Here is a 19538-nt window from a genome sequence, read left to right on the forward strand (position 1 = left end):
AACATTGATTGTCGAGTTCCAAACTTCATAGTCTTTCAAATCATCTTGCCCCATACATTTTAGAGAGAACAGAATTTAGTAGTCTGGCTTTTCAATGGGGAGAACATGGATATTCAATAATACAGTGTTGGCATGCAAAAGAATGAAACTGGACCACTTTCTAATACCATGCACAGAAATAGACTCCAGAAGGATGGAAGACCTAAATGTGAAACAGGAACCCATCAAAATCCTAGAGGAGAACACAGACAGCAACCCCTTTGACCTTGGCTGTAACAACTTGCTAGACATGTCTCCAAAGGCAAGGGAAACAAAGGCAAAAATGAACTACTGGGACATCATCAAGATAAAAGTCTTCTGCACAACAAAGGAAACCCTTGACAAAACTAAAAGGTAAGCTATGGAATGGGAGAAGATATTTGCAAATGACATATTAGATAAAGGGCTAGTATCCAAAACCTGTAAAGAACTTACCAAACTCAACATCCAAAAACCAAAATGTCCAGTTAAGAAATGGGCAGAAGACATGAACAGACATTTCTCCAAAGGGGATATCCAAGTAGCTAACAGACATGAAAAAAAAAAAAAATGCTCAGTATCAGTCCTCACCAGGGACATAAAAATCAAAACCACAATGAGATACCACCTCACACACAGTCAGAATGGCCAAAATTAACAACTCAGGAAACAGATGTTGGCAAGGATGTGGAGAAAGGGGGACCTTTTTATGCTGTTGGTGGGAATGCAAGCTGGTGCAGCCACTCTGGAAAACATACGGAGATTGCTCAAAAAGTTAAAAATCATCCTATCACCCAGCAACTGCACAACTAGGTATTTATCCAAAGGATACAAAGGGGCACCCGTATCCCAGTGTTTATAGTAACAATTTCCACAACAGCCAAACTATGGACAGAGCCCAGATGTCTGTTGACAGATGAATGGATAGAGAAGTTGTGGTCCATATAGGCTATGGAATACTACTCAGCCATCACAAAGAATAAAATCTCACCATTTGCAAAATGCAACTAGAGGGTGTCATGCTAAGTGAATAAGTTAGAGAAAGACAAATACCATATGATTTCACTGATATGTGAAATTTAAGAAACAAAATAGATGAACATAAGGGAAGGGAGGGAAAAATAAAATAAGAATCAAGAGGGAGGCAAACCATAAGAGACGCTGAACTCTAGGAAAAAAAGGGTTGCTGGAGAGGAAGAGAGTGGGGAGATGCGATAACTGGGTGATGGGCGTTAAGGAGGACACACGATGTAACAATAACGAGCACTGGGTGTTATATACAACTGATGAATCACTGAACTCTATCTCTGAAATGAATACAGTATATGTTAATTAAATTGAATTTAAATGAAAAAAGTGTGTTGGGATCACTGGCAGTTCTCTGGAAATAAGGTGGTGTTGGGTCTGTATCTCACATATTAAAACACAGGAAAAAATTGGATAAATCAAAGACCCAAATACAAAAAAAGAAATCCTATACATTCTAGAAGAAAGCATGGCATTCCTCTGTCACTCTTTTGATCTCCTAGGGGGTAAAATGCACATCTAAGACAGACATTGAACCAGAATGCCCCTCACTTGGGCCGCAGACCCAAATCACTGCAAAGTTCTAAGGCAAATAACAAGCTGGATCATTGGGGACATACCAGAACACACTGGCTTAATTGATTCATATTTAAAGAGCCCCTATACATCATAAGAGAAAGGCATAACATCCGATAGAAAAACGAGTACACAGAAAAGGAAGCGCAGGCTCATGAACTTAAAAAATGCTCAACAACACTAACCCGAGAAAAGCAAAATCAAGTCCACTGAGGGGTGGATTTCAGATTTCAAAGCCCTCCTGTTCTGCTGGCGAGGGTTCACCTCCACTCTCTGGGGCGAGCTGGAGGGGCAGTGCCCGCAGAGCTCTGAGGACCTTTGGAAACAGTAAGAATCCCGCGGCAGGTGGTTCTCGCTTCGCAGGGGCGGCAGAGAAGAGGGTTTCTTCCCTGGGGCCTCAAGGGCAAAGCCCGCAGGGTTCCACCCCCTTGCAACTGCGGGGCCGGAGTAAAATCTCATTAGGGGGACTGTGGCCGTGGGAGAGTTCTCCTTAGGCTGGCAGTTGGGTGGGGCCGGGGCAGAAAACAGTTGGCGCAGGTACTGCCTCCTAGTCTCCTCCCTGCCTGGAGGCAGAGCAGGATGACATTTTCTAACGCGTTCGCGGGGGGACAGAAAAGCAGACGCGGGATCCGACCCTCCACGCTTTGCTGGAGGCCGGCCCTTCCCCGAAAGGGCTGCAGAGACGGAAACCCGCTCTACCGGGAGTGGGGTTCGAACCCACGCGGGCACACGCCCATTGGATCTTAAGTCCAACGCCTTAACCACTCGGCCATCCCGGTGGCTGGGCTCTTGCCCTCGGCAATTATTTTTTTATTGGAACCAGTGTATCCGCGCTGCGCCCGAAGGAAATACTTACTCTGCTTCTGGAGAAGCGCACGAGGAAGTTGTGATCGAGAAGACAGCACGCTTTCCCCGAGCTCCGCTCGCGAGATCACCGCCTGCGTTGTAGAGAAATTGCTGGTTTTGTGTCTTTCGATACGTAAAGAAAAACGCGTGGAGGAGGGGCAGAGTGAGGAAGGTGCACCTGCTCCCTCTGTCCCCTGCAGGCGCGGCCCGGATTTTGGGATTTTGCCGGAAGAGACCAGGGCTCCTGCTCTCCTCCACCCCCCTGCGGACGCCCCCCAGCGCTGGTGGCTGTAGGGCTGGGCCCCGGGCGGGGGGGGGGGGGGCAGAAGGGTGACCACGAGCTCGCCCCGGGGAGATATTTGTAAATCCCTAGTGGACACAGAGGCAGCTGGATTTCGTGACTTTTATTTTAAGGACAAGACACTTTCAGCGACACCCAGTATGTCCACAAAGTCGCACACTGAGCTCCGTGCGGGCTGCAAAGACAGTAAGACCCCCGTACCCCCGAACTCTGATATGGGGACCCCAAGAATCCGAATTCCATTCAGCACCCTCAACTAATGTCATCTGTCTGCTGACTACCCTCAGTCAAGGGCACTAAAAGTGGTCATGGGGAACTTAAGGATATGAAAGCAGCTCCCACATGGGACATTTGGGGTCGCTGAAATGATATCCTGGCACACAGGCTGCATATAATTAATTTATATAATAATACAGAGCACCTCGTGTGTGACAGGGGCTCTCCAGCTGCTGAGGGAGGGCACCCGGGTATGAGGGGGTTAGGTCAGCGGTAGGAGACAAGCAGAGGGTCTGAAGATAGCTCTCCCCAGAATGTCAGTTGGTGCAGAAGGCCCATCCTTCATGCTGACTGTTCAGACCGACTGGGTCCCCACCCAGATCTTTCTCTCTGCCTCATAAATTCCCTGGCAAGGAATGGCCTGCGCCAGTGCTGCGGTGCGCCCGCTCTGGGTTCTCTCTCTGGCCAGATCAAGGTTCAACTCCTAGAAAGGAGACATTGCCTAAGAGTCTTGAACCTCCCAAGTCCTGAAGGAAACCTAGATCCCTCAGTGCTGGGGATGGGGCTGAATGTGACTGCAGGCTTCCGCACGAGACAGAGCAGATTAGACTCCAGCAGGCACGGACACACACGGAGAGCTTTCCGAAATATCCCAGCCCTGCTGTTCTGCACAGGGGCCACACAGCAGAATCAGCCATTCAGTCTAATTCTTAGGTGTGAAAGTAAAAAATAAAGCTACTAGAAGTATATGCGGGAGAATATCATCATGTGCTGTGAGCAGAGAAGAACTTTTATTTTTTATTATTTATTTATTTGAGGAGACCTTTAAAAACTTCAAGAGCATGAACAACAAAGAAATATATTCTAGCATTTGCTTCCATTAAAATGAAGAATATGTAAAATAAAGGACATGATAGAAACATAAATAGATAAATGTGATCATGGGAGAGTATATTTAAATTGTCCCCAAATAGGTGGGGCAAGATGGAGAGAGAGAAGATATAATAGCAAGAAGCCATGACAAGCAGCGAGATCACAAGGACACGGGCCCAGGATAGGACAAGCAATTTAGGGGAGAGAGAAATAGGAAGACTAACAAATATTGTGCAAAAATCTCCAAAATCATTTATCACCGCAGAAATAATGGGTAAAAAGAGATGATACTCTACCACCATTTGATTGGCAAGAGTAAAAAGCTGAGTAAAACCCGTTATGGTAGGACTGGGAAGGAAAGAACGCCTATCGTCTGCTGGAGGGGTTTGACATTGAGGGATGTCGTCCTGGAGAACTTACGCAAGCGAAAGATGTCTCTGTGAAGCACGGAGCCATTCTGCTCCTGCTTCTGGATCTTTCCCCACCCTTCCCACCCCTCAAATCCCGCCAGTGACAGGACACATGGAAGGACGTCAGCCACAGCACTGGGCGCGGCCTTTTGAAATTGGAGGAAACTTCGATTTTCATTATTGGGCAGCGTACATGCATGCACATTTGTGCTGTGGTGATAGTTTGCGACCTCGGAGCAACATGGACGGAACTGAAAGTCCTAGCACTGTTGCAGGAGGGCTCTGCATGCAGGCGACGCCTCCTTCCACCTGTGAAGCACTGGCCGGGGTCGGAGCTGCCCTGCCCCGGGCACAACCAGGATGGTAGACACACATCTGTGAATAGCCGTTTTCCGACCCTCGCTGTCACCACAGGACCTTGGTCCCTGACAGAAAGGAAAGAGAAGCGATGGGTCTGACAAGTTTTAGCTTGGTGCCTAGTGGCAGTTTTTAGGCTTCGGTCCCCCCTCCTTGTGATTTAGGGCACATTGCGGGGGTGAGGGGTTCTGAACAAACGCAGAACCTTAGGTTTGGACCCATGCTAAGCAGGTGTGTGGGTCAGCCACAGATGGGACACAGGGCTCCCCGGGAAAATGTTACCTGAACTTGGAAGAAAAAGGCTTCTTAATGGAGCAGCAGAGAATTCACCGACACCGTTGCCTGCACTGTCGTGGAACGGACACCTCCGCGCGGGCTCGTGTCGCTAAAGAGATTTCCGGCCAGAGTGGTGATGGCTGACTCAGCCTTTCTCGCCGTTGATGGTAAAATGTGAGATGGGAGATTTAAGGTAAGGGAAGAAGAGTTAAATACCAATGAGCCCGAGCTGATAGGGCTTGAAAGAGAAAGCTGTTTCTTATTCCCCGCCGCCGCAGATGAAAACCAACACCGAGATTAAGAGATGTCTTTCAGGCAAATATTAAGTCCAGAGCCCTGCTGGCAGCCAAAGGTGTGATTGAAAAATCCTTTGTTGGCACTGCCAGGTGAGCTAAGCTGGTCTCTCAGCAGAAAAACAAACCTCTAAGGGTCTTCAGGACATGTCCTACGTGTCCCATACACAAACCCACAAATCTGGGGGTGCGGCCCGCCAGCAGCTGTATTGGAAGCCAAGGTAGACAGGGACTTCTGTTCCCAGGTTTGCGAACGCAGTTTTTGTTTACTACAGAGGTTGGAACACTTTATCTTGAGGCGCCGGACGGTAAATATTTTAGGCTTGTCTGTCGACATGACTCACATCTGCTGTTGCATCAGGAAAGGAGCCACAGATACTATGAGAGAGTAAGTGCAGCTGTGTTCCCAGAAAACTTTATAAAAAACAGGCAGCTGGCCAGATGTGGCCTGCGGGTCATCATCTGCTGCCTCCAGGCCTAAAGGAATCCACTCCAGCAACGTTCATGACATCGCAGGGGTGTCAGGAGCAGGGTGGCTGAGCACCGACGGCGGGGACTCAAAGAGCCGGAGGACAGCATGAAATGAACGAAGTTTCGGACAAAGACTCAGTAAGAGAAATGCCGTATGAACAGGACAGATGAGTGGGACAGAGCAGCCAAGAGTCCAGGAGGACAATTCCCAGCCAGCACGACTGAGTCCCATCAAGTGGCATCCTGTGCCCACTGGCCTCCGGAACTGCTGGGGCTCGGTGTGTCCCCTGGTTTTGTTCTCTTTGCACGGGAGTGTGGATGGTGTTTAGTCTCTGCCTCCGATGCCAGTCTGTGAAGATGGGGGACTTGTACCTTGAGTCCACAGATGTTCCACTTCCGAAGAATCTGGCTCGAGCTTTCCCACCTGAGGAACTTCACCTGAGCCTTCCCCTGATTTGGATGACGCCATCCTGGATTTCACAAAGGAATCCAACTGGGAGGGAGGGAGTATATTTTCGCATGTGGGAGGACAGCATCATTGAAGGTCAAAAGTTAGGGGGACATGGGGTCAAATCCAGGGTCTTGTTTCTCCTATCGGTCATTCATAGAGTTGCAAGGGCAGGCTCCTTGCTGGTCCTATAGGACCTGACGGGTCTCAGTGCCAAGCAATTTGGGCTGTCTCAGTGCAGTTCTTGTTCCACAGAGGGAGTGTTCTTCTTTGGTTCTGCTGGAGTCTAGGTTCACTTTCTTGCTAAATCCTAAAGAAATAGCTGAAATAAGAACACAGGTTAAAGTGTGAAATTTTTAAGACAATAAGTGAGACGAAGGGACAGACCGTGAGGCTCCGTGGCTTAGTTGGTTAAAGCGCCTGTCTAGTAAACAGGAGATCCTGGGTTCAAATCCCAGCGGGGCCTTTCCCTTTGTGGTTTTATGCAAACTTGGGTTTATAGCTTATTGAAGCCTCAGACGGCCAGTCTACCTGTCTGAGGCACTTTGGAGAGGAGATGGAGAAGTGTCCCATGAATTAGCGAGGTTTATACTATGAACTAGACTTGAGCTATAGTTTCCCAATTTTAAACTTTTGTAGCTACTCTCCACATTTCCTAAGAAACGTGCTGTCTCCCTTCACATTTTGTTTGGAATATAATTCAAAGAGAAGGCAAAAAGATAAAATGTGCATATTGTATAAATTGAGTGCTGCGATAACAATCCCTCCTTCTCCCGTGATTCTGCATTCTCTAAGACGACGTTGAATATTTTGAAGACTAGAGCAACATGTTGGAATCTTGAAAGAGTAAGTACGGTTAGTGCTGAAACACACGGAAAGGAAACTCATGGGAAAACAAGAAAGCTGTAACAAGAGAAGGGAGGCAAGTGAGTCCTGAAGGACTGAGATGAAAAGAAAGGGCTGGAAAAAAATCGTCAAACCCTACAATAAAGTGTTACTGCTTTAGGGGATCTTTATTTTTTGATATTCTAGGGTGTGTCTTAAAGTGCTACCATAGTCTACAAACACACCCCCTCCCCTCAGTGATCTGCACGCTTCTTGTCAAGCAGAGGGCAGCCTTCTTCTCAGCTTCCCCCTCCTCCCTGTAAGGAACGCTGAACTTGGAGAAGAACTTCTTACACTACTTGGTCCCAGTGCAAAATGAGAACGCAGGACTTTTTGTTCATAAGTTCTGAGATTTCCAACCAGCCATCGCAGAGCATTGAATCAAGGGTCTGGCCTGGGACAAATGCCCAGGTTGGGAACCACGAAGCCAGCCGTCTCTGGGAGTGCAATATTTTTTTTGCCCAAAGACTGGATTTTAAAGGACACCTGAAAGTGGAATGGAATCCCAGGCGATGGTCCATGATACCGAGTACCGTCAGAGAGAGCTTGAAGAAGGTACTGATGCGGGAATGTTACACTCTTCAAACAAAACCTGTGAAAATAAACTTGGTTGTAGATTTTTCTTTCCAACAATATATTTCTGGCTCATGTTCTTTTCTCAAAAAACTCCTCCTTCCAGGTCCCAGTAAATGTCACCTGGCCTTGGCTCTAGGGTACACACCTTGTCCCTGTTCCCAGGACTGCCTTACTTGGGCTCGATTCCACACAGCAAGGCTGTGCGCTGGAGGCCATGGGTAGGGTTGACTGGGATGCTGGCTCTGAAAGGGTGAAACGTGTCCAGGAAACGCGGGATCTAATTCTGAAAGGGAAGGAAAAGCTAACCCGCCGCGGGGTGCGTGTTTCCGCCCGGTTTCGAACCGGGGACCTTTCGCGTGTGAGGCGAACGTGATGACCACTACACTACGGAAACACCTACGCGCGCCAGTGCGCCCTGGGCGCGCGCTCCTTCCGCAGGCACCGGCGCTGGTTCCTACAACCCCGGGGGCTCTTACCGACTCGACCGCAGCTGCGGCTGCAAAGGGACCCCGAAGGAGCAGCGCGCGCAGGCTAGGACTCCCCGGCTCCCAGGTGTGTTAAGGGCTGAAGCTCTGCGCGCCTTCCGCTCGAACCGCGGCCGGCACCAGAACGCTCGCAAACAGCCCGGCGCTCACCAGGCTTGCATCTGCCTCCTGCATCCCGGAATTCCTTCCCAGCTGCTCGCCCAGCGTGGAAATGGCGGCCGCACTCTGCAGAGTTTGCCTTCAGACTCTGTGAAGTGGCCTCCGCTCTCCAGTCCTCCTGGGGCCCTACTTAAGGCCCCCTCTCTCCGCACGGCTCCCAGGCATGGCCCTCATCTCTTCCCTGCCTAGCTTCAAGTTCAAAACTGCAATTCCTTCCCCCAAATCCCACAAACAGAAACCACTTTCTTTCCTAACATAGATATTTATTATGTTTTAATAGAGTTTTGTTTTGTTTTGAAGAGCTGCTTCCGATTCACAGAAAAACGGAGCACAAAGTACAGACATTTGCTGGGAGTTCTTACCATGGAAGGCAGTTGGATTTTGTTGAATGCTTTTTCTACATCTTTTGGTCTGGTCATGTACTTTTTCTCGCTTAGCCCGTTGGTTTGATTTTTGGTGTTGAACCAGCCTTGCACACCTGGAATCAATTCCACTGGGCCATGGGATACTCTTTTTATACGCGGTTGGATGAGATTTGCTCTTATGTTGCTGAGGATTTTCACATCTGTGTTCTTAAGAGATGATGGTCTGTAGTCTTTTCCTGTAATGTCTTTGTGTGATGTTGGCATTAGGGTAACGCTGGCCCCATAGAGTAAGTTTTGAAGTATTCCCTCTGCTTCTGCCTTTTGAAAGAGATCATAGAGAACTGGTATAATTTCTTCCTTAAATGTTTGACAGAATTCACCATGAACTTATCTGCACCTGAAATTTCTGTTTTGGAATGTTATTACTTTTTTATTCAATTATTTAAATACATATAGGTATGTTCAGATGATTTCTTTCTTCTTGTGTGAGTTTCGGCAAATTTTGTCTTCACAATGTCAGCTGGTCCATTTCATCTAGGTTATCCAAACTGTGGGCATAAAGGTTGTTCATAACAGTCATTTATATCCTTTTAATATGCATGGGATCTGTAGTACTGTCCCCTTTCCCAATTCTGATATCACTAATTCGTGTCCTCTCCTTTTTTTTCCCCCTTAGTTAGCCTGGTGAGAGGTTGGTTGATTTTATTGATTTTATTGATCTTTTCAAAGAACCGACTTTTGGTTTCAATGATTTCCTGTTTCTAATTTCGGCTCTGATTTTTCTTTTCTTTTTTTTCTGCTTACTTTGGATATCTAGGTCTTCTTTTTCTACTTTCCTAGGATGGAAGCTTAGATTATTCATTTCAGATCTTCCTTCTTTTCAAATATATGCTTTCAGTGCTATACATTTCCCTGTAAGCATTTCTTTCACTGTATCAGAAAAGTTTTGGTAAGTTGTATTTTCAATGTCATTTAATTCAAAATATTTTTAAAGTTCTCCTGAGAATTTTTCTTTGATCTCTGTGTTACTTACAAGTGTGTTTTTTCAGTCTCCAGGCATTTGGGGATTTTCCAACTCTCTCTCTGGTATTGATAGCTACTAGAATTCCATTGCGGTCTGAGAGCAGACATTGTATGATCTCAGTTCTTTTAAGTATGTTAAGGTGTGTCTCATGGCCCAGCATGTGGTCTATCTTGGTGAATGTTCCACGTGAGTTTAAGAATGTGTGTTCTGCTGTTGTTGGATAAGTTATCCCGAATGTCGATTTTGTCAAGGGAGAATCAAACCCCTTATCATTTTATAATGCTCTTTTCTATCCCTGATAATTTTCCTTGGTCTGAAGTCCATTGGTCTGAAATTAATATTTTTTTATTAACATATAATGTATTATTAGCCCCAGGGGTACAGGTTTACACACTTTGCAACACTCACCAGAGCACATACCTTCCCCAATGTCCATAACTCAACCACCCTCTCCCTATGCCCCAACCCCCCGGCCAACCTCAGTTTGTTTTGTGACATTAAGAGTCTCTTATGGTTTGTCTCCCTCCCAATCCCATCTTGTTTCATTTATTCTTTTCCTACCTCCCAACCCCCGACTTTGCCTCTCCACTTCCTCATATCAGGGAGATCATATGATAATTGTCTTTCTCTGATTGACTTATTTTGCTAAGCCTAATACCCTCTAGTTCCATCCACGTCATCGTAAATGGCGAGATTTCATTTCTTTTGATGGCTGCATAGTATTCCATTATATACACACACCACATCTTCTTTATCCATTCATCTGTTGATGGACATCTAGGTTCTTTCCATGAAATTAATATTGTTGCTCCTGCTTTCTTTTTACTGATCTTAGCATGGTGTACCTTTCTCCATTCTTTGACTTGGAGTCTATATATGTCTTTACGTTCAAAGTGGGTTTCTTATAGGGGTACCTGGTCAGTAGGTTAAAACCTCTGCCTTTTGCTCAGGTCATGATCCCAGGGTCCTGGGATCGAGCCCTGCATCGGGCTCTCTGCTTGGCAGGGAGCCTGCTTCCTTCTCTCTCTCTCTCTGCCTGCCTCTCCCCCTACTTGTGATCTCTATCTGTCAAATAAATAAATAAAATCTTTAAAAAAAAAAAAAGTGGGTTTCTTGTAGACAACGTATACTTTAGTCTTGTTCCTTGGTCCACTCTGACAATCTCTGTCTTTTAAGTGCATTTAGACCATTGATATTTAAACTGATTTCCGATAGAGTTGGATTATTTCCCACAGTTGTTACAGTTTTCTGTTTGTTTGCTTTGTTTTTGGTTCCTCTTTTTGTCTTCTACTCTTTTTCTGTCTTTTGTGGTTTTAGCTGAGCATTTTATATTGTTTCACTTTCTCTCCTTTCTTAGCATATCAGTTGCACTTCTTTTCTTTACTTTTTTTAGTGGTGGCCCTAGAGTTCGCAATATATATTTAGAACTAACCCAAGCCCACTTTTGAATAACACTGCGCCACTTTGCAGGTAGAGTGAGTACCTTGTAATAGCAAAATGATTATTATTTGAGCCACCTGTTTTCAGTCAGATCAATTTAAAATAAGAATTATTAAAGTTTTTATTTTACCTTCATTTATTCCTTCTCTGATGTTCTTTCTCACATAGATCCAAGTTTCTAATCTATATCATTTCTTTCTTCTAAAGAATTTAACATATGGTGCAAGACAGGCCCACTGACAATGTATTCTCTCAGTATTTTGGCTGGGAAAATCTTCCTTTCTTCACTTTTTAAGGATAATTTCACAGGGTGCAGACATCTGGATTGGTAGGGTTTTCTCTCAACACTCAATACTTCACTTCCCTTGCTTGCCTGGTTTCTGAAAAGTTTTACCTTTGATCCTCTGTAGGTAATTGTTTTTCCTCTAGCAGCTCTCAGCAATTCTTTTTTCTTTATCTTCCTTATTCTGTAGTTTGAAAATGATGCATCTGCATGTAATTTTTTGGCATTTTTTTCTGGTTGGTGCTCTGTGGGCTTCCTGGGTCTGTAATTTGGGTCTGACATTCATCCGGGAGATTTCTCAGTCATTGCTGTTTCAAATATTTTTTTCTGTTCTTTTCTGTTTAAATATCATTTCTGTTCCATTATGCCTATGTAATGTCTTTTGTATACCGCTGTTCTTGGATATTCTGTTCTCTTTTCTTTGGTCTTTCCCCCTTTGCTTCTCAGTTTCAGACGTTTCTATTGAGATGTTCTCGCGCTCAGAGGTTTTTTGCTTGACCATGTCCGATCTGCCAATAAGCCCATCTGAGATGCTTCTCATTTCTGTAACAGTGCTTTTGACCTCCAGCATTCTTTTTGGCCCTTTCGTAGCATTTCCCTCTTTCGGCTTCTACTGCCCACCTGTTCTTGCCTGTTGTCTACTTTATCCATGAGCGCTCTTAGCATAGTTATCATAGTTGTTTTAAGTTCTGGGTCTCATAATTGCAACATCTCTGCCTTATCTGAGTTTGGTTCTGATGCTTACCCTGTCTCTTCAGACTGTGTTTTCACTTTCTCTGGATCATGTTTGATTTCTATCCTGCATGAAGCCAAGGACCCTCTTGACTTGTCCTGTGGGAAACCCCCCACCCCCCGAGCCAAGGGGTCCTCACACCCAGCCTGCCTGCATCGTTACTGGGAGGCCCAAAGTCTGCTTCTGGTGAAGGGGTCTTATAACGCACTGTTCTCATAGGCACAGTCTAGTTACTTGGCTGGTCTTGACCATCAACAGCCCCCCACCCCCATGCCCTCTCTCCTGAAAACTTACCGAACCCAGAAATCATAAATTATTTATTACAAAACAACATAGATGGGCAGATACGTAGTGCTCAGAAACCACTGAGGATCTCGTGGTAATTCATCCATTTAGTTAATGTGTTCCATAGTGTTGCCAAGGGTCATTAATTTGGAGGTAAGAATGGCTAAGACTCAACCGAGCCATGCACATATCTTCGATAAAACCGAACTGGATGACTTCTTGTTTCCCATCCTGCACATCAACTGTTTAGAAGCTGTTGCTCCTGTCCTCGTAATGAGAAAAAAGCTAAACAAACTGAAAATTAACAACTTTTCTTAGCTCCATCAAAGACCTGAGCTCAACAGGGCCAACCGCATTGGGAGGAATCCCAGCTCCCTGTCGCAGAAACCACCCCGGGAACCAATGAGGGAGGAACAGGTCAACCAGGAGGGGCTGGAGACTCCCCGTGGACAAGCATGAAGTCAAAAACCGGAGGCAGCCCGTCCTATGGAAGCCCCCACATTTTGTGTGACTTTTACCCTTGGCAATCTTACCAGGTTCTCCCAGTGAAGACTGGAGAACAAAGTCCCTTCCCACACTCCCCGCCCACCCCTCTGGGGAGGACAATAATGACCATTTAAATATACCCCCAAAGCCTTCGTTCTCCCTAACAAGGCTTGCGCGGGGGAGACTGTCCAGCAGAGCCCAACAGACCTGAGTGGGGGGCACTCCCAGCCCCTTCTGGGCCCACCCATGGGGGGAAGTGGGAGGCCTGCTGACCTCAGCTCCTTTCACCAGCACTCGTGTTTGGCTTTCCAAAAAAGTGACAAGTCATGCTGAAAGACAAAAACACAAGTTTTAGAGACCGAGAACGCCTGAGAATTAGATTCTTAGGGGAAACTTTTGGAGTCATCAGACCAGGAAATGATTAATGTGCCAAGAGCTTTCAGGGGAGGGAACGTTTTTCTTTCTTTTTCTTTTCTTTTTTCTTAGGGTCCCTGGCTGGGTCTCAGAGGCAGGTGAACAGGAGGAACGCAGACACGTTTATGTAAGTTTTACAGGGCGTGGACCTTCCTGAGGAAGGTGGACTCGAAGATGGGGCTACAGTCGAGGGCTTTTATAGTGGTTTGATGAAGGAGGCGGGAAGGCCTTGCCTGGAGAGGAGCCGGGATAAGAATGCCGGCGGCCTTCTCCTCGGAAACCATCCAAGCACCAAGAGTGGAGTCAAATATTGAAAGCACTGAGAGAAACAGCTACCTGTGTGGATTCTGTTACAATGACACTATTCTTCAAGGTGCAGGTGAAAAAGACTTTCTCAGGGGAACAAGAGTAGAAGGAATACATTGTCACAGACGGGCCTCGCAAGATTAAATAGAAGTAAATAGAAGTACCTCGCAGAGGAGGCAGAGGACGAAATCCTGCAGGAACGATGGAAGAACACCGCAAAAGGAATCGAGGAAGGAGATTGTGTCCAAGTACCTGGTGGGCAGCCTCCTTGGTCTCCCGAGGCCTCCAGGTCTCAGAGAGAGGGGCAGCGGCCTTGTGGGCCTCAGGGGGCGGGGGCTGGGTTACAAGATAAGCTGCTGAGGCTTATCCCTAGATGGCAAATGCCAGGCCCCCATATCTGGTGGTCCTGGGTCACTTCCGGGGGGGCCCTGGATCTGTGTTGCTGGGGACCCCTCTTGTGCACGCGAATCCCTCAGCTTTCTCCTGTTCCTGCACACGTTCCTCTCTTGTCCTTCGGGATGGTGGTATGGGACTTCCTTCCAGCCCACATCGGGGAGGGGCTCCTTTCCCCCGGGTCTCTCCCAGGCACCCACGAGGTATACGTGTTAATAAACTTGTGTTTTTCTTTTGCTGCTCTCTTGTGACAGAGTTCCCAGCCAAGGGCTTCCAAGGGTAGAGAGAAAATGATTTTCCCTCCCTTCCTGAGTAACGGACACCCAGGGTGCCCTGGGGCTCCGTCCACAGGTCCTCGGTGAAGGCGGAGAGACCCTTGCAAAGGCAGGTGCAGGAGCTGGTGACGGAGCAGAGGAAGGCTGCGCAGGGTCCGCGGGTGCCGGGGGCGGGAGGGCACTGGCCGTGGGCTCCGGTCGTAGGTACAGCCTTGGCTCCAAGCCCAAGGCAGAGGCAGAAACCACAGGGACCGCTGCCCAGACGCCTCTATCCCAAGCCGGGCTTCTTCGCCCCTCCTAGCCAGCAGGGGTGCAGGGGCCGGGCCCAGAGCGGCTCCCCGAGGTTCCTGGAGGAGGTGGTCCTAAGGAGGCCAAGACTGGAGAGGGAAATGAAGGAGGTGTGAATCAAACTGGCAAGGGGCTGATCCTTCCTATGATAAATAATAAGAGTAAATCCAGTCTCAATGAAGCAGAGTGGCGCAGCGGAAGCGTGCTGGGCCCATAACCCAGAGGTCGATGGATCGAAACCATCCTCTGCTAAGTGCTTTTGATTTCCCTGTGTCTGGAGGGGGAGATGGCCTCAGAAAGAAAGTGCAGGCCATTTAATAAAATCCAACAATGACATTGTATCTGATTTCTGGAATGTGTGGCATTTTCCACCTTTCTCCCCAAATGTTTGCATAGTTCCCTTTTGCTCATTTCAAAGTGGAGGCAAATCTTATCCCTGGAAGAGAGAAAGGGAAGGTGACAAACTCCGTGTTTGCTTCCAACAGATTAATCCACCTTCCAGTGAATAGACTCTACCTTGAGGTGGGGTAGGACTTCCCTTGCACATTTTCTTACACTTAAAGGAAAAACATTACTTTTGTCTGAGATCATTGATTACTGTAAAGCTATATTGCCTTTTTTTTACTTGGGTGGGAGTTTTCTGCTTCTTTCACTCTTTTGTCTATTTCTATGCATGATTTCATTACATTCATTTCAAGTTGATGGTAATGGGCTGAAAATTCTTCTCTAAAGCAATTTATGTACACTAACTGGGAAGATGTCTTTTATAGCTTCTCCTTGTCCATATCCACACAAACTGGATTCTTGGGAATGTTATGAGAAAGACAAGAAGTTAAATGTGAAATGGAAGAAAAATTGGAATATGTTAAAATGAAACATTTTGTGCATCAAATTCCATGGATGAACAAGGAAGAAAAATAGTCTTTCTGATATAGTTGCAGAAGAAATTGAGAGAAAATTACTAATCAAAATAGTTTTAATGAATGCCTAGAGTGTGGCAGGAAAGTAGAGACTCTTCTAAACAAAGGGAATTCACAGAGCAAGATATCAAAAGCAAAAATAGTGACAAAAAGGTGCACGCGATAGACCTGTCTTGTTCCCTCGAGTTTAGTGATGAAGATGTTCCTGTTTGGCAAGACCAACCATCTTCAATTTATTTTGCTTGTTTACCCCCTAAAAGCATTTTAACTAACTTTAAGTGTCCAGACATAGGAGATTGGTTGAATAAACAGCGACATACAGATTCAAAGGAAAAGCCCCATGCAGCTACAAAAAAAGATATAGACTGAATTCCAAGTGATATTGTTAAGTGGGGGGTGGATGGGGGAACCAGAGCAGATGAACATTACACTGTGCTACCATTTTTTAAGAAAGAAAGGGAGTTAGGATAACCTACACATACAGTATCATTCATAGATAACCAGTGAAGCTGGTTATTTTATGAGCTGGGCCTTCTTCTTCTTCTTCTTCTTTTTTTAAAGGATTTTATTTATTTGACAGACAGAGAGAGAGATCACAAGTAGGCAGAGAAACAGGCAGAGAGAGAGGGAGAAGCAGGGTCCCCACTGAGCAGAGAGCCCTATGCGGGGCTCAATTCCAGGACCCTAAGATCATGACCTGAGCCGAAGGCAGAGGCTCAACCCACTGAGCCACCCAGGTGCCCCCTTTTATGAGCTGAGCCTTTTTTTTTTTTTTTTTTTAAAGGAAGCTCGCTATTTGAGAGGGTAGGGTAGTAATAGTTGTAGGGGGGACTGACTATAAACGAATATGGGAAGAACATTCCTCTGAGTATACTTTTTGACAAACTTACCTTTTGAAAGCAGGTGAAAAATCTGCCTGAAAATTCGAAATGAGCCAGTCTGCTGGAAACAATGGAAGGGGCTCCTCTGGCCCATCACTTGATTGTTTTAACTAAGAACAGTTTCTTTAAGCAATTTTAATTCCTTGGAGTCTTTATGAATTGCCACAGTATTTTTGTGTTCTCACACATTGCTTTCCAGTGGTCTTCTAAAAGGCTTCCTCATAAATTTAAATTACTCCAAAGAATGTAACTGCTAGCATATGGTAAAATTTGGACACGAAGAAAGAGTCCTGTTAGAGATTGGATTTTGTCCATTGGAAACTAAAAGCTCTAACGATTTGATATGCATTAGCATTCTCTAAAAATATATTTGGTGAAAAAAGTAGGACAGAGAAAGGCAAATACCATATGACTTCATTTGTATGTGGAATCTAGGAGAAAAACAAACAAAAGAGCTCATAGATACAGAGAACCAGTTGGTGGCTGTGGAGACAGAAGATGGCAAAAGGCAAGAACCAGGGTTCAAAGGTACAAAGTTCCCATTACAAGAGAAATAAGTCCGGGGAGGTAATGTACATCATGGTGACTGTCATAAATAATACTGATTTGCATATTTGAAAGTTGATAAGGGAGATCTGAAAAGTTCTCATCACAAGTAAAAAAAAAAATTGTAACTATGTATGATATTTGATGTTAACTAGATATATTGTGGTGATCATTTTACAATATATATAAATATCAAATCATCATGTTGTACACCTGAAACTAATGTTATGTATTAATTATACCTCAATTTTAAAAATATGGCATGCTTTCATTTAACAGTTGAAAAACGTTCGTGAATTCTTCTTTCTCCTTTAAGTGTTTCTATTCTGTAACTGTCACAGAATTATCTCCCCAAATGTTGCATTTCTATGCGTAAAGGCTGTGATTAATTACCCTATCATACTAGTCTAAAACAGAACAACATAAAAATTGAGATACGATTTTTAGTTATTTCAAGTGTTTTTAATTCTATTTTGAGTGTTTTTCTTCTGGTTTGAGTTGTCTTTAATAGCATGCAATCAATAAAAAGTGATTGTATAATTTTTCATAAGTATTCGGTATATGAAAAAGAAAATTGTATTGGAACTTGATAAAAGGGATGGGATTCCCCCCATTTAGGTCACGGGTCTGTGGATGCCAATTTCTGGGGGCTGGAATAGAAAGGGTTTGGTAAACTTAGGGGAATGGTCAGGAGGCAGATAAAAGTCTCAGACCGAGGTCCCACCGAGATTTGAACTCGGATCGCTGGATTCAGAGTCCAGAGTGCTGACCATTACACCATGGGGCCCACCCACCAGCATCCCTTTCTGATTCGCAAATGTAGAGTTTTCCTCCCCAAGCCCCGACCTTGCTGGCTGAAAGGTGCTTAGAAGCACGCCGCGTTTTCCTGCTCTGGGACGGTGTGGACCGGCACCTGTCGCGCACCTTCTGCACCCGAGTGTCCTGCAGAGCCCCGACTCCGCACGCCAGGCGCCCCCCCCCCCCGCCAGCCCCGACTTCCCTCCCTCGCGGTGTGGGAACAGGAGAGGCCGTGACGGAGACCGACCGTCCCCGAGGTGCGGGCCCCGTGACGGGTGCTTCGTCGTGTTCCGCACCTCAGGCTCACGGCCGCCCCGAGGTGGGACCATTGTCGCTCCTTTACTGGGGACACACCTGGGGCCGAGCCCTGGGGTCCTCACGCTGCTTTCTCAGACTCTGCGCCTTCCACCAACCGCCGTCCTGACTGCGGAGGTGGCGGAGCCCGCGCACCGCCTGCGGGAGGGTCTCAGCAAAGCCCCCGGCGGGCAAAGACTGGGGCGGGAGGAGGGTCGCTGGGGCCGCTGTGCGGGGGATACCCGTCGGGGGGGACACTGGGGGCCAGAGGGGAGGAGGATACCCGCGGCCCCGGCGCACGTCGGGTCGCGGGGAGGGGCCCTCGGGAGCGCTCCCGAAGCAGCCCCGAGCCCTCGGGTCCTCCGCCGGGACGGAAAGCGCGCGCAGGGGAGGCCCCGAACTCACGCCCAGGCCCGGCGCCAGCTGCCGCGCGCGTTGCCCGCACTCACCTGGGCGCCCCGCGTCCAACCCGCGCGGCCCGCGGGAATGCGCGCGTGTGCGGAGGGGCCCGTCTCGCAGAACGCGTGGTGCGGCTGCGGCTCCCGCGACAGCACTCGGCGTGCGAGCGAGGGCGGCGGCCAGTTCCTCAGCTGCGCGGGGCTGCACGTGCCCTTCCGGGGTCTGAGCCTGTGGAAGCGGGACCGCGCGGGGCTTGGGGGAGGGGGGGGGGTGCAGTTTCCGGCCTGCGCGGGGCGGGGCTGCTGCCCCCGGTGTCTGGGCTCCCGGGAGCCGCGCTGCGAGGGCGGCGCGCCCCCTGGTGGACGTGGAGCGTAAAGCGCAGCCAAGCGAAGCGAAAGGAAACACCGCAACACCGCAGACGCGGGCCGCCCACCCCCACCACGCGGACTCCCCTTGCAAACGCCAGGCCTCGCGCGGGAGGCCTTTGCAGCGGGAGTGCTGCACCGTGGCTCCTGCTGCACAATTGGGTCTGTTCTGGGAAGCCGGGCTGGGAATCCTCCTCAAGCTACGACAGGTGGAGGAGGGTCAAGGTCGGTTGGTGGTTTGCCCAGAGGTGGAAGCAGATCCTCAGGAAAGAGGGTGGAAATCCTCCACTGGTGAGTCCCAACTGTCAAAACCCGGCAGAGATAAGGGAAAAGTCCTGACAAAGGAAATACTCTTAAACCTGCGCTGAGAAATCCGAAGATTTCTCTTTCCTTGGCAAAACTAGTCAGCGATGAATACAGTAGTTTGATCACATCTTGAAATGCCAAAGGGAAGAGCAGTTCCGACGGCCATGACCCTGCGGGGTTCCAAAGGCGACCCCCGCCTTGAGCAGCGCTGCTCTCCGTTTAGCAAACAGGATTTCGGTGCTGCTCGTGGCCTCCTCCCGTGGGCCTCCTTCCTTCCCTCAGCTGACTGGGATGGGAGCCAAGGTGGGGCACGAGTAAGAGCCCAGGAAGGGCCCAGTTCAGAAGCCAGTGTCTCCATCCTGAGGACGGAAATAGGGCACCTTCAGCCTCAAACCCTGCTTCCTGGGGAGAACTCAAAAGTCTTCAACTTACTCACAAACGTGCAATTAGTGCTTTCCAGAGGCTGGGCCCCCGACAGGATGGGCTCCTTACAGCCAACAGGAAATCAAAATCAGGCCCTT

The 19538-nt window shown here is 47.5% G+C and overlaps 1 long non-coding RNA gene and 5 other non-coding genes across 9 annotated transcripts; 2 read left to right on the plus strand and 4 right to left on the minus strand.

Moving 5' to 3' along the window:
- Window positions 1-2316: 2316 nt before the first annotated feature.
- Window positions 2317-2399, minus strand: TRNAL-UAA. The gene has a single exon. It is a non-coding gene; the product is annotated as a tRNA-Leu (tRNA).
- A 1383-nt stretch (window positions 2400-3782) lies between these two features.
- LOC123942409 lies at window positions 3783-18620 on the minus strand. 4 transcript variants are annotated; one of them, XR_006818407.1, is made up of 6 exons: window positions 18397-18620; window positions 13717-14597; window positions 13040-13161; window positions 7483-7588; window positions 4906-6433; window positions 3783-4691 (listed from the first exon to the last, which is right to left on the minus strand). It is a non-coding gene; the product is annotated as an uncharacterized LOC123942409 (long non-coding RNA). The 4 variants fall into 4 exon arrangements; XR_006818406.1 differs by having other exon boundaries at window positions 3783-6433; XR_006818409.1 differs by lacking the exon at window positions 7483-7588 and having other exon boundaries at window positions 3783-6433; window positions 13106-13161.
- Window positions 6504-6577, plus strand: TRNAT-AGU. The gene has a single exon. It is a non-coding gene; the product is annotated as a tRNA-Thr (tRNA).
- On the minus strand, window positions 7894-7966 carry TRNAV-CAC. The gene has a single exon. It is a non-coding gene; the product is annotated as a tRNA-Val (tRNA).
- TRNAM-CAU lies at window positions 14689-14760 on the plus strand. The gene has a single exon. It is a non-coding gene; the product is annotated as a tRNA-Met (tRNA).
- TRNAQ-CUG lies at window positions 17571-17642 on the minus strand. The gene has a single exon. It is a non-coding gene; the product is annotated as a tRNA-Gln (tRNA).
- Window positions 18621-19538: the final 918 nt, after the last annotated feature.

Source organism: Meles meles, chromosome 5 (genome assembly GCF_922984935.1).
Source record: "Meles meles chromosome 5, mMelMel3.1 paternal haplotype, whole genome shotgun sequence".
NCBI classification, from domain to species: Eukaryota; Metazoa; Chordata; class Mammalia; order Carnivora; family Mustelidae; genus Meles; species Meles meles.